The sequence below is a fragment of the Engystomops pustulosus genome, chromosome 3 (assembly GCF_040894005.1).
Source record: "Engystomops pustulosus chromosome 3, aEngPut4.maternal, whole genome shotgun sequence".
In the NCBI taxonomy this organism is placed as follows: domain Eukaryota; kingdom Metazoa; phylum Chordata; class Amphibia; order Anura; family Leptodactylidae; genus Engystomops; species Engystomops pustulosus.
This window is the reverse complement of record NC_092413.1, coordinates 178404771-178414242: the sequence shown is the minus strand read 5'-3', so window position 1 is coordinate 178414242 and position 9472 is coordinate 178404771.

The window sequence follows — 9472 nt, the reverse complement described above, 5'->3', positions numbered from 1 at the left end:
ATGTAGGATAATTCTTTTTATATTTAGATTTGGGGATATTTATGATTTTATTTATTTATATATGCATTACAGGAAGAAGAAGGTGATTCAAATTTTTACGTTTATTTTGTATTGTTTAAAACGTTTTTATAGAATCTTTACTATTATATCAGGTCCTCTAGATTGCTTGAACGATAGGAGGTGTGATCATCCATGCAATCTAATACACAGATCTGCCCCACGGCACATGGGATATATCAGGGGGGCCCAAGCTTCTTGATATATTCGGTGTGAAGGGAGTGTCATATGATTGATAGGGCTCCCTGTCCTCAACTATTCTTTAAAGGGAACCTGTAATCAGATATAGGCCCCAAAACCACTACCAGTATGTTGTCAAGAAGCTGAACAGCTTTTAGATCGTGTTTGTTTCATGGCCCAGCTTTATGAGATCATCAAGAAAATCAACTTTGAAGTGAGATGTTCATTGCTTGTATAAAGGCAGGGAGGAGGAAAGTTACACACTGAAGTTCTCTATGCCTATTAACATGTGATTGGCATCATGCACTAGACTTCAAAAGATCTGTCAAGTGGCATTGCTAGGGTTGTAAAAGATCTGGGGCATGGGCCCAATCCATATGTATCACACTTTCAGTAATGCCCTCTCCGGTACATCACCCAATCACATTTGGTTGTGCCAATAACAACTTTACTGACAATATATACAGTTACAGAAACACAGGGGAAATCCCAACATGTTACATCCAGTGACTGCTGGTGACACATCCTCAACCTTCTCCATTAGGCATCACCACATCTTATGTTCCTCATTGTCCCTTTATCTTGGTTCCTTGACCGTGTTATCCTTCTGCTGCCCCTAACAATCTCCCCCAAATACTGTAAGGCTGTGTTCACACATTTGTCTTGCATTTAAACAAAACCAGGAGCTCGTTACCGATCACATGAGTTCCATAGAAAAGATTATGAGATCAAACCAAGGCCTCTCCTAGTGCCACATGTGAAGGCGCCCCAAGAAATGCGCCCCACACAGTTACCCCTGTAACATGCCCCACACAGTTACCCCAGTAACTTGCCCCACACAGTTACCCCCAGTAACGTGCCCCACACAGTTACCCCCAGTAACGTGCCCCACACAGTTACCCTCAGTAATGTGCCCACTTAGTTACCCTCAGTAATGTGCCTCACAAAGTTACCCCCAGTGGTGTGCCTCACACAGTTACCCCCAGTAACGTGCCCCACACAGTTACCCTCAGTAATGTGCCCACTTAGTTACTCAACTTCATAAAACCAAGTAACATCTCACTTCAAAGAAGATTTTTTGCATGATGTCACCACACCAGGCCATGGAAGAAACATCATCTAGAAGCTGCTTAGCTGATTAACAACATACTGGTAGTGGTTTGTTAGGCCAATTATTGTGGTAGAGGAGGAAGCAGGGCTGCTACCAGAAACAAAAAATAGAAATATTGAATTAGGGATTTCTCCCATAGTTTCCCTGGGATGACCAGATCTAACTTGACAAAGGTCGAGATGATAGAAACGTCGGAACTTTTTGATCTGCTATATTCATACAACTCTATATAATGGTGAAGGTTATATTTTGTGAAATCATCATTTTGAAATATACAAAAAAGAAATAGAAGGAGAATTACTGTGTGTGGCTAATTTTTCAGAATTGGCTACACTAAATATATGAATTCACGGTAAAACCACATGAAAGAAGATTCTGTTAAGGCTTATTCACATGACAGACAATGTCAGCTGTGTGTTGTCTGTGCTTCATTAAAAATATACTTGCTCTATTGTCTCAGAGAATCAAAATCCCAGTCAATTTTCTTGAACCTCATCCACCCATTAATGTTTATGGGTCTATGAAAACCACTGCAATAGTTTTATCAATCTATACCAATATTAGAGGACCCAGCGAGACGCTTTGCTGTACCGCACCGTGTGAACAGATCTTGAATACTCACTATTCCACTATTCTGAGCAAGAAGGTGGCCACAAGTATTCGGTATACTGATGGTATATATATATATATATATATATATATATATATATATATATATATATATAATATATATATATATATATATATATATACACTCACCGGCCACTTTATTAGGTACACCTGCTCGTTAACACTTCATTTCTAATCAGCCAATCACATGACGGCAACTCAGTGCATTTAGGCATGTAGACATGGTCAAGACAATCTCCTGCAGTTCAAACCGAGCATCAGTATGGGGAAGAAAGGTGATTTGAGTGCCTTTGAACGTGGCATGGTTGTTGGTGCCAGAAGGGCTGGTCTGAGTATTTTAAAAACTGCTGATCTACTGGGATTTTCACGCACAACCATCTCTAGGGTTTACAGAGAATGGTCCGAAAAAGAAAAAACATCCAGTGAGCGGCAGTTCTGTGGGCGGAAATGCCTTGTTGATGCCACAGGTCAGAGAAGAATGGGCAGACTGGTTCGAGCTGATAGAAAGGCAACAGTGACTCAAATCGCCACCCGTTACAACCAAGGTAGGCAGAAGAGCATCTCTGAACGCACAGTACGTCGAACTTTGAGGCAGATGGGCTACAGCAGCAGAAGACCACACCGGGTGCCACTCCTTTCAGCTAAGAACAGGAAACTGAGGCTACAATTTGCACAAGCTCATCGAAATTGGACAGTAGAAGATTGGAAAAACGTTGCCTGGTGTGATGAGTCTCGATTTCTGCTGCGACATTCGGATGGTAGGGTCAGAATTTGGCGTCAACAACATGAAAGCATAGATCCATCCTGCCTTGTATCAACTGAAACGAACGTGCAAACTGCTTGTACATGTATTTATAAAGTGTCTGCACAAGTTTTGTGTCGCGGCTGCTCTGTGTCCGACAAGACCAAAAAAAATGTCACCTGAAGGGGGCTAGGACTTAGTCAGAGTTTGTGCCACTTGTTACTGACGTGCCCTACAATTCTGCAGCATGAACAAAATGCACCAAAGAAACGGGGCCCACTTCCTGAGTAGTGTAGGGGGCGCCAGATTCATAAAGACCGTGTACCAGATTTAATTAGTATGATGCACTCTGCACACTCCACAGGCAAACTGCCATAACCTAAAGCAGGAATCAAAAGGAATACAATTTAAAACATTTACCTGAAAAATCTAAGAACTGCCACTAGAGGGCATCAGAAGAGTGAAGAAATCAGGCGATACCTTATTGGAGCTAACGGAGTATATTTGATGGTGAGCTTTCCAGAATACTAGTTGAAACAGAAACATGAAACAGAAAATTCACAGCATTTTATACACACTCAGCAGTGATCAGCAAAAGATATTACATCTTTACGACAGGATGGCAATAAACAGACTAAAAACCTGTGAGGTATGACAAGAGAGTCCTGGCTTATGGCCTCCAGGTCAGAGATAGGGGGTCATGAGTAGGGTCATTAAATCTCTACTGTAATTTATACTCCCATTCTTTCCTTTCCCTCGGTGTCTTTAAATGTCCCATTATAATAGTAATCTGCTAATTTTTCATAGTGTGGTCTTCTCTGGAGAAATGTGCGGCCACTGCTCTTATCTATTTTCTTCTTTTTCATTTCATATCGGTGTGAGTTCATGCGCTGATGGAGTTGGACACTGTTCACACATAATAAGGTAGACCACATTGGAGGACCTGCAGGAAAATGTCCCCTTGATCTTATGTACCTGCTGGGATTGTGGTACAGGTACATGGTCACCTGTGCGAATGTGCTGACACTTGTTTAGTAGGTGGGGTGAGGTAACCTTTTCTGATGGGGGTCTTAGGTCACTCCGGACAACAAGTTGTTCCAGGTTTGGGGATGACAAAGGAAAGGAATACTAGAAACATTTCTTTCAGTCTAGTATATTTATGAAGAATTGGTTGAAGTTTCTTGGCAATACGATGTAGGATCTCCAGTTGTGGGCTGTAGGTGACTGCTAGGGGCACTCGGCCTCCTGTTGGGTCTCCTTATATGTGAGTAACCGATCTCTGTTGATGGCTGCTGCTTTTCTTATTTGGTTGTCAGTCACTTTTGGTCGGTAGCACTGTAGAAGTTCAGACCAGAGCTCCAGGAGGTATCTTTCGAGGTCTGTCTTATCTTAGCTGATGCGGTTGTAGCGTATGGCCTGGCTGTATATGATGGACTGTCTTGTGTGTTTGGGATAGAAGCAGTGGCGTACTGAGAGGCGGGGGCTCGGATCCAACCTGCCACGCAAACTATAGAATTGAATGGAGAAAGTCTTTATTCAATTTGTGACTTTTTAAAAGAAAAGTCTGTCTCCAAAAGTTGCAATCAGCAAATATCTACGCTTGGTCGGGGGCAGCTGTAGATTTGCGCCGAAATGTGCGACTTTCACTTCTATTTAGGTGATAACTTTCAGTTTTCTGCACTGTTCCATTAGTTATCATCCCATACATTAAAGGTTGACTGGGAAATTCTTAGAAGGGGAGATACATGACTGTGAAGATCCCTGGATTATAACTGTCCCAGTGTTTGTTCCAGGGGCGGCCCTTGATAATAGTGGGGTAGATTTACTTACCCAGTCCATTCGCGATCCAGCGGCGCGTTCTCTGCGGTGGATTCAGGTCCGGCCGGGATTCACTAAGGTAGTTCCTCCGACGTCCACCAGGCGGCGCTGCTGCGCTGAAGTTCCCCGAGGCCCGCTGGAATGCCCTGAAGTTCACCGGCCTATTCCTGGTTAAGGTAAGTGCAAGTCTCGAGACACTTTTTTTAAAAAAAAAAGTGGCGGTTTTTCCAAATCCGTCAGGTTTTCGTTCGGCCACGCCCCCACGTGCATGCCAGCGCCGATGCGCCACAATCCGATCACGTCTGGGGCAATTCAGGGAAAATCGCCGCAAATCGGAAATATTCCGGGAAACACATCGGGAAAACGCGAATCGGGCCCTTAGTAAATGACCCCCAATGTGTCTACCCCAGAGACACACAAGAAGACAGATATTTATAACTTACCGTTCTTTATTCCAATAAATGTATCCAACAGTAGAAAAACAAAAGTTCAAGATTTGTCTCTGGTCACATGTCTAGCTGAGACAGGCTTGAGGCTATAGCTCACAAAATGTTCCCCTGGTTATAGGGTTGGATAAGAGCACTTCAGCTTTGCAGTGACAGACTGCAGACTGTCTCCTCTTTGTCTTGCTCTATACACACTCCCACTCTGCTACACCATTGAACTACTCATTGAACTTCTCTCATCTCCCACTAACTCTCCACTTTAACAACAGACCTAGGGACAAACCCCTTATATTTACTTTGACTTCTTCCTTCTAGAAGGATCTGGGTGGCCAGCCAATTAGCATGCCCCACCTGCTAACATGTGACATGATTAGATCAGCAAACAGTTAACAGGAAAAAAAAAGTGAATATTAAAATATTATACAAAGACACTCCAAACAATGGCCAATAGATGACAGTGATAATCCACCTGCAACCCTATAGGACATTAGCACAGAAATATAGTGGGTGTGGTAATGGTTAAAGACAGGAGTGGGTTGATCAGGCCCTCTGTCCCAAACCACAGGGGTTACCGAGAATAAATTATTAGGGACCCCACTTTTGGTCACTACAATATCACAGTATACATCATACTTGTATGAAATCCACTTGCGATCTTACAACTCATTTATCATATAATATCCAATTGGGATGACAGTCTCTTGCCCTAATATACTTGTAATATTATACGTTATTTACAATATGAAATCCCTTGGGATGTCAAATCCATTTACACATGGTACGCTATGTCACCAGCTATTTACCATATCCTCCAAATTTCACAGTTGCTGTGCTGACCATTTGAAAGATGGGAAATATGGGAGGTTATGAGAGAGGGCCCACAATATGGGGGGTACAAGAGGGGGCCCACAATATGGTGGGATATGAGGAGGGGCCCACAATATAGTGGGATATAAGAGGGGGACCACATTATGGGGCAGATATGAGAGAGGGACCACATTATGGGATGGATATGAGAGGGGGACCACATTATGGGAGTATGAAAGGGGGAAAATACAGGGCATATGAAAGGGGGGCAACAATTTGGGGGGATATGAGAGGGGGCTACAATATAAGGGAGAGATGAGAGGGGACACAATATGAGTAGAAGATGAGAAGGTCCTCAATATGAGGGGGAGAGGAGGGGCCACACTATGAGGGGGAAATGAGGGGGGCCACACTATGAGGGGGAGGTGAGAGGCCACAATATGAGGAGGAGATGAGGGGCCACAATATGAGGGGGATTGAGAGGCCACAATATGAGGAGGAGATGAGGGGCCACAATATGAGGGGGAGATAAGAAGGGCCTCAACATGAATAGAAGATGAGAGGTCACAGTATCAGTTGGAGATGAGGGGCACAATATGAATGGGAGATGAGGCTATACAATATAAGGGTGAGTTGAGAGGCCACAATATGAGGGGATGTGTGTGGTCACAATATGAAAATCTTTTTATACAGAGGAGTGAGGCTCCATATTCAACTAGTGGGTATCCAAATTTGTTATGCCCACTTCTGGATAAGGTAACTCTCCTTGGCCCGGAGCTAAAATTACTATTATTTGGGAATATTGGTCCCTCCACCCAGAAGGGCATTTGTGAGGACAGACACTGATATAAGACAATGCATCTGGATCAAACACTCCATGGGCTGTGTGCCGCCAGTCAAGATTTTACATATCAAATATTCCAAATCATGTCTTTCTGGAGCTTGCTTTGTACACTGAGGAGATGTCCAGCTGGAACAGAATGCATCCCAAACTGCACCCCAATATAAAATATACAATAGGATCCTGAAGCATGGGTTTTTTTCCTAATTATCTCTCCTCCACCAAACTTTACCATGGGCACATCTCAGGCAGGTAACGTTCTTCTGGCATTCACCAGGCCCACACTCATCCATCAGACTCCCAGATAGATTGTAGTCTCTCCATCCAAGATTGTAGACCTTCTTTCTACCCTGGGTAACATTAGTGGGGTGGGGGTTAGTCGTATCATAAAGTAAAGATGACATGGCTGTCTACAGATTCACTCTGAAATATTTTAAATAAACTCATTTTAATTCCCTACTTTTTTAATCTAATTAGTCACTGGTGTCATATGTAATAAATATCATGACTCGTCTGTGTTCTGCAAATGGTGTAATTTTCTGTTCTTTGCCCTTTTTTATGCGGTTTGTCATTTGTTTGGACAATGTTTTGTGGAGTTGTTTATATATCCTGAATGTTACCCTCTTACTCAGCAGAAGCTGTGATATCGCTCAGCTGTTGGTTGATACTTGGCCAATGGATGTGTCATTTCCATGTATTCCTTATGCAGATTATAGACGAAGCTCCAGCGAAAGTGCTGTCGATGATGTTATTCTTACTCGATCAACCTCTTGTTATGCATTTATGCAGAGGCGAGTCACTATACAGGTGAATACCCTAATCTACCTAAGTTTCATGTACTTCTGATGACTTGTGTCAGACGTTTCAAGTTGTACCTTTTGCTGCAATTCTATTCCCTCATTTGCATAAGAAAAACTTAGCAAGTACAGGTGGTCTCCGGGTTACATACAAGATAGGGTCCATCGGTTTGTTCTTAAATTGAATTTGTATGTAAGTCGAAACTGTATATTTTATAATTGAAATCTTTTCTTTCTGCCAGTGACAATTAGATTTTCTAGATTTTAGCTGCAATGGGACCAAGGATTATCAATAAAACTTTATTACAGACACCTTACAGCTGATCATTGCAGCTGGGGACTAAAGTAAAGCATCCAGAGACTTCACCAGATGTCACAGTGGGCAGAGGGGTCCGTCTTTAACTAGGGGTCGTCTGTAAGTCGGGTGTCCTTAAGTAGGGGACTGCCTGTAGTTGCAATTTTTATGTCCACTCTGGAAAATAACACTTCATGTGCCAAAATGAAACCACACTTATCAAGCTGTCAAAGCTTATATGATAAATCTGGTGTGCAAAACACACCAAAAAGCACCCTAAAGACACCTTCAAAACCTGGAGTGGAATGCTGGGCTAATGATAAATCTGCCCCATTGCTTATGGTAGTCATGACATAATCATGACAGAGTAAAAACAGATATTACCTGGTGGGCCTGTATATCATAGGTTACACCTGGAATATACTGTGATATACAACAGCCATAATACTGATGAATACTGATGACACTCACATGAAGCCATATGATGGTTGTTTGTAATCTGCTTAGTGATGGTAGATGTGTCCTAGTGAGGAGTTTTAGAGGAACATCGTTCCTCAGGACTTCTTTAATAATAACTATATATCCCGCGATATTGGAAATATAGAGTTATAAAAGTTAAGCAAATTAGCCTGCGGCACTCAGGCTACGTCAGCCGAGCGCAACAGAGAGCCTCGTATTTTAATGCATGCACACCCCGCCTGTTACCTATCTAAATGCCCAGGGAGGGGGGTTTGCGGAACCGGGTGGGGCTGATAGCGTTATGGGGGCTGTGCATACATTAACATCCTAGGCTCCCTGAGGTAATTGGGTGACATAGCCTGAGCGCCCCAGGGTAATTTGCATAAATTTTATAACTGTATGGGGCTCATTTACTAAGGGTCAGTCGGACGCATTTTTGGTGGGTTTTTCCGACAATTTACGTTATAAGTCGAATTGGCCCGGGATTTTGGCGCACGCGATCGGATTGTGTTGCATCGGCGCCAGCTTGCACACGACAGAAATCGGGGGGCGTGGCCGTGCGACAACCTGACGGATTCGGACAAACCGCGGAATTTAAAAAAGGATTTGTGTCACAAGATCAAGCACTCACATGCACCAGGAAGAAGAAGGTGAACTGCGGCGGACAACGCACCGTGGGGTAGCGACGGAACCGGGTAAGTAAATCTGCCTCTATATCTCTGTGGAAATAGAGTTACAGACAGTCCCCGGGTCACCTACAAGATAGGGTCCGTAGGTTTGTTCTTAAGTTGAATTTGTATGTAAGTCGAAACTGTATATTTTATAATTGTAGTTCCAGACAATTTTTTTTTTTTGCCCCAGTGACAATTGCAGTTTCAAAATTTTTGCTGTAATGGGACCAAAAATTATCATTAAAACTTCCTTACATACACCTTACAGCTTATCATTGCAGCCTGGGACTATAATAAAGCATCCAGAGAACTTCACCAAAGGTGACAGTGGGCAGAGGGGTCCGTCTGTAACTACGGGTTGTCTGTAAGTCGGGAGTCCTTAAGTAGGGGACCACCTGTATAATAAAAGAAGTCCTCAGGAACTTTTTACTAGGACACATCTACCATCACTAAACTGATGGTAGATGTCCTTTAAAAGGTATCTGAGCAAATAAGGGATCCTGCACAGCAAAATATCAAAAAAGTGGGTCTATGGACACTGTTAACAACTCATAATGTCCCAGAAAAAGAAGATGTGCCATAATAACCCAACGGTAAATTAGAAATAATCTTTATTAG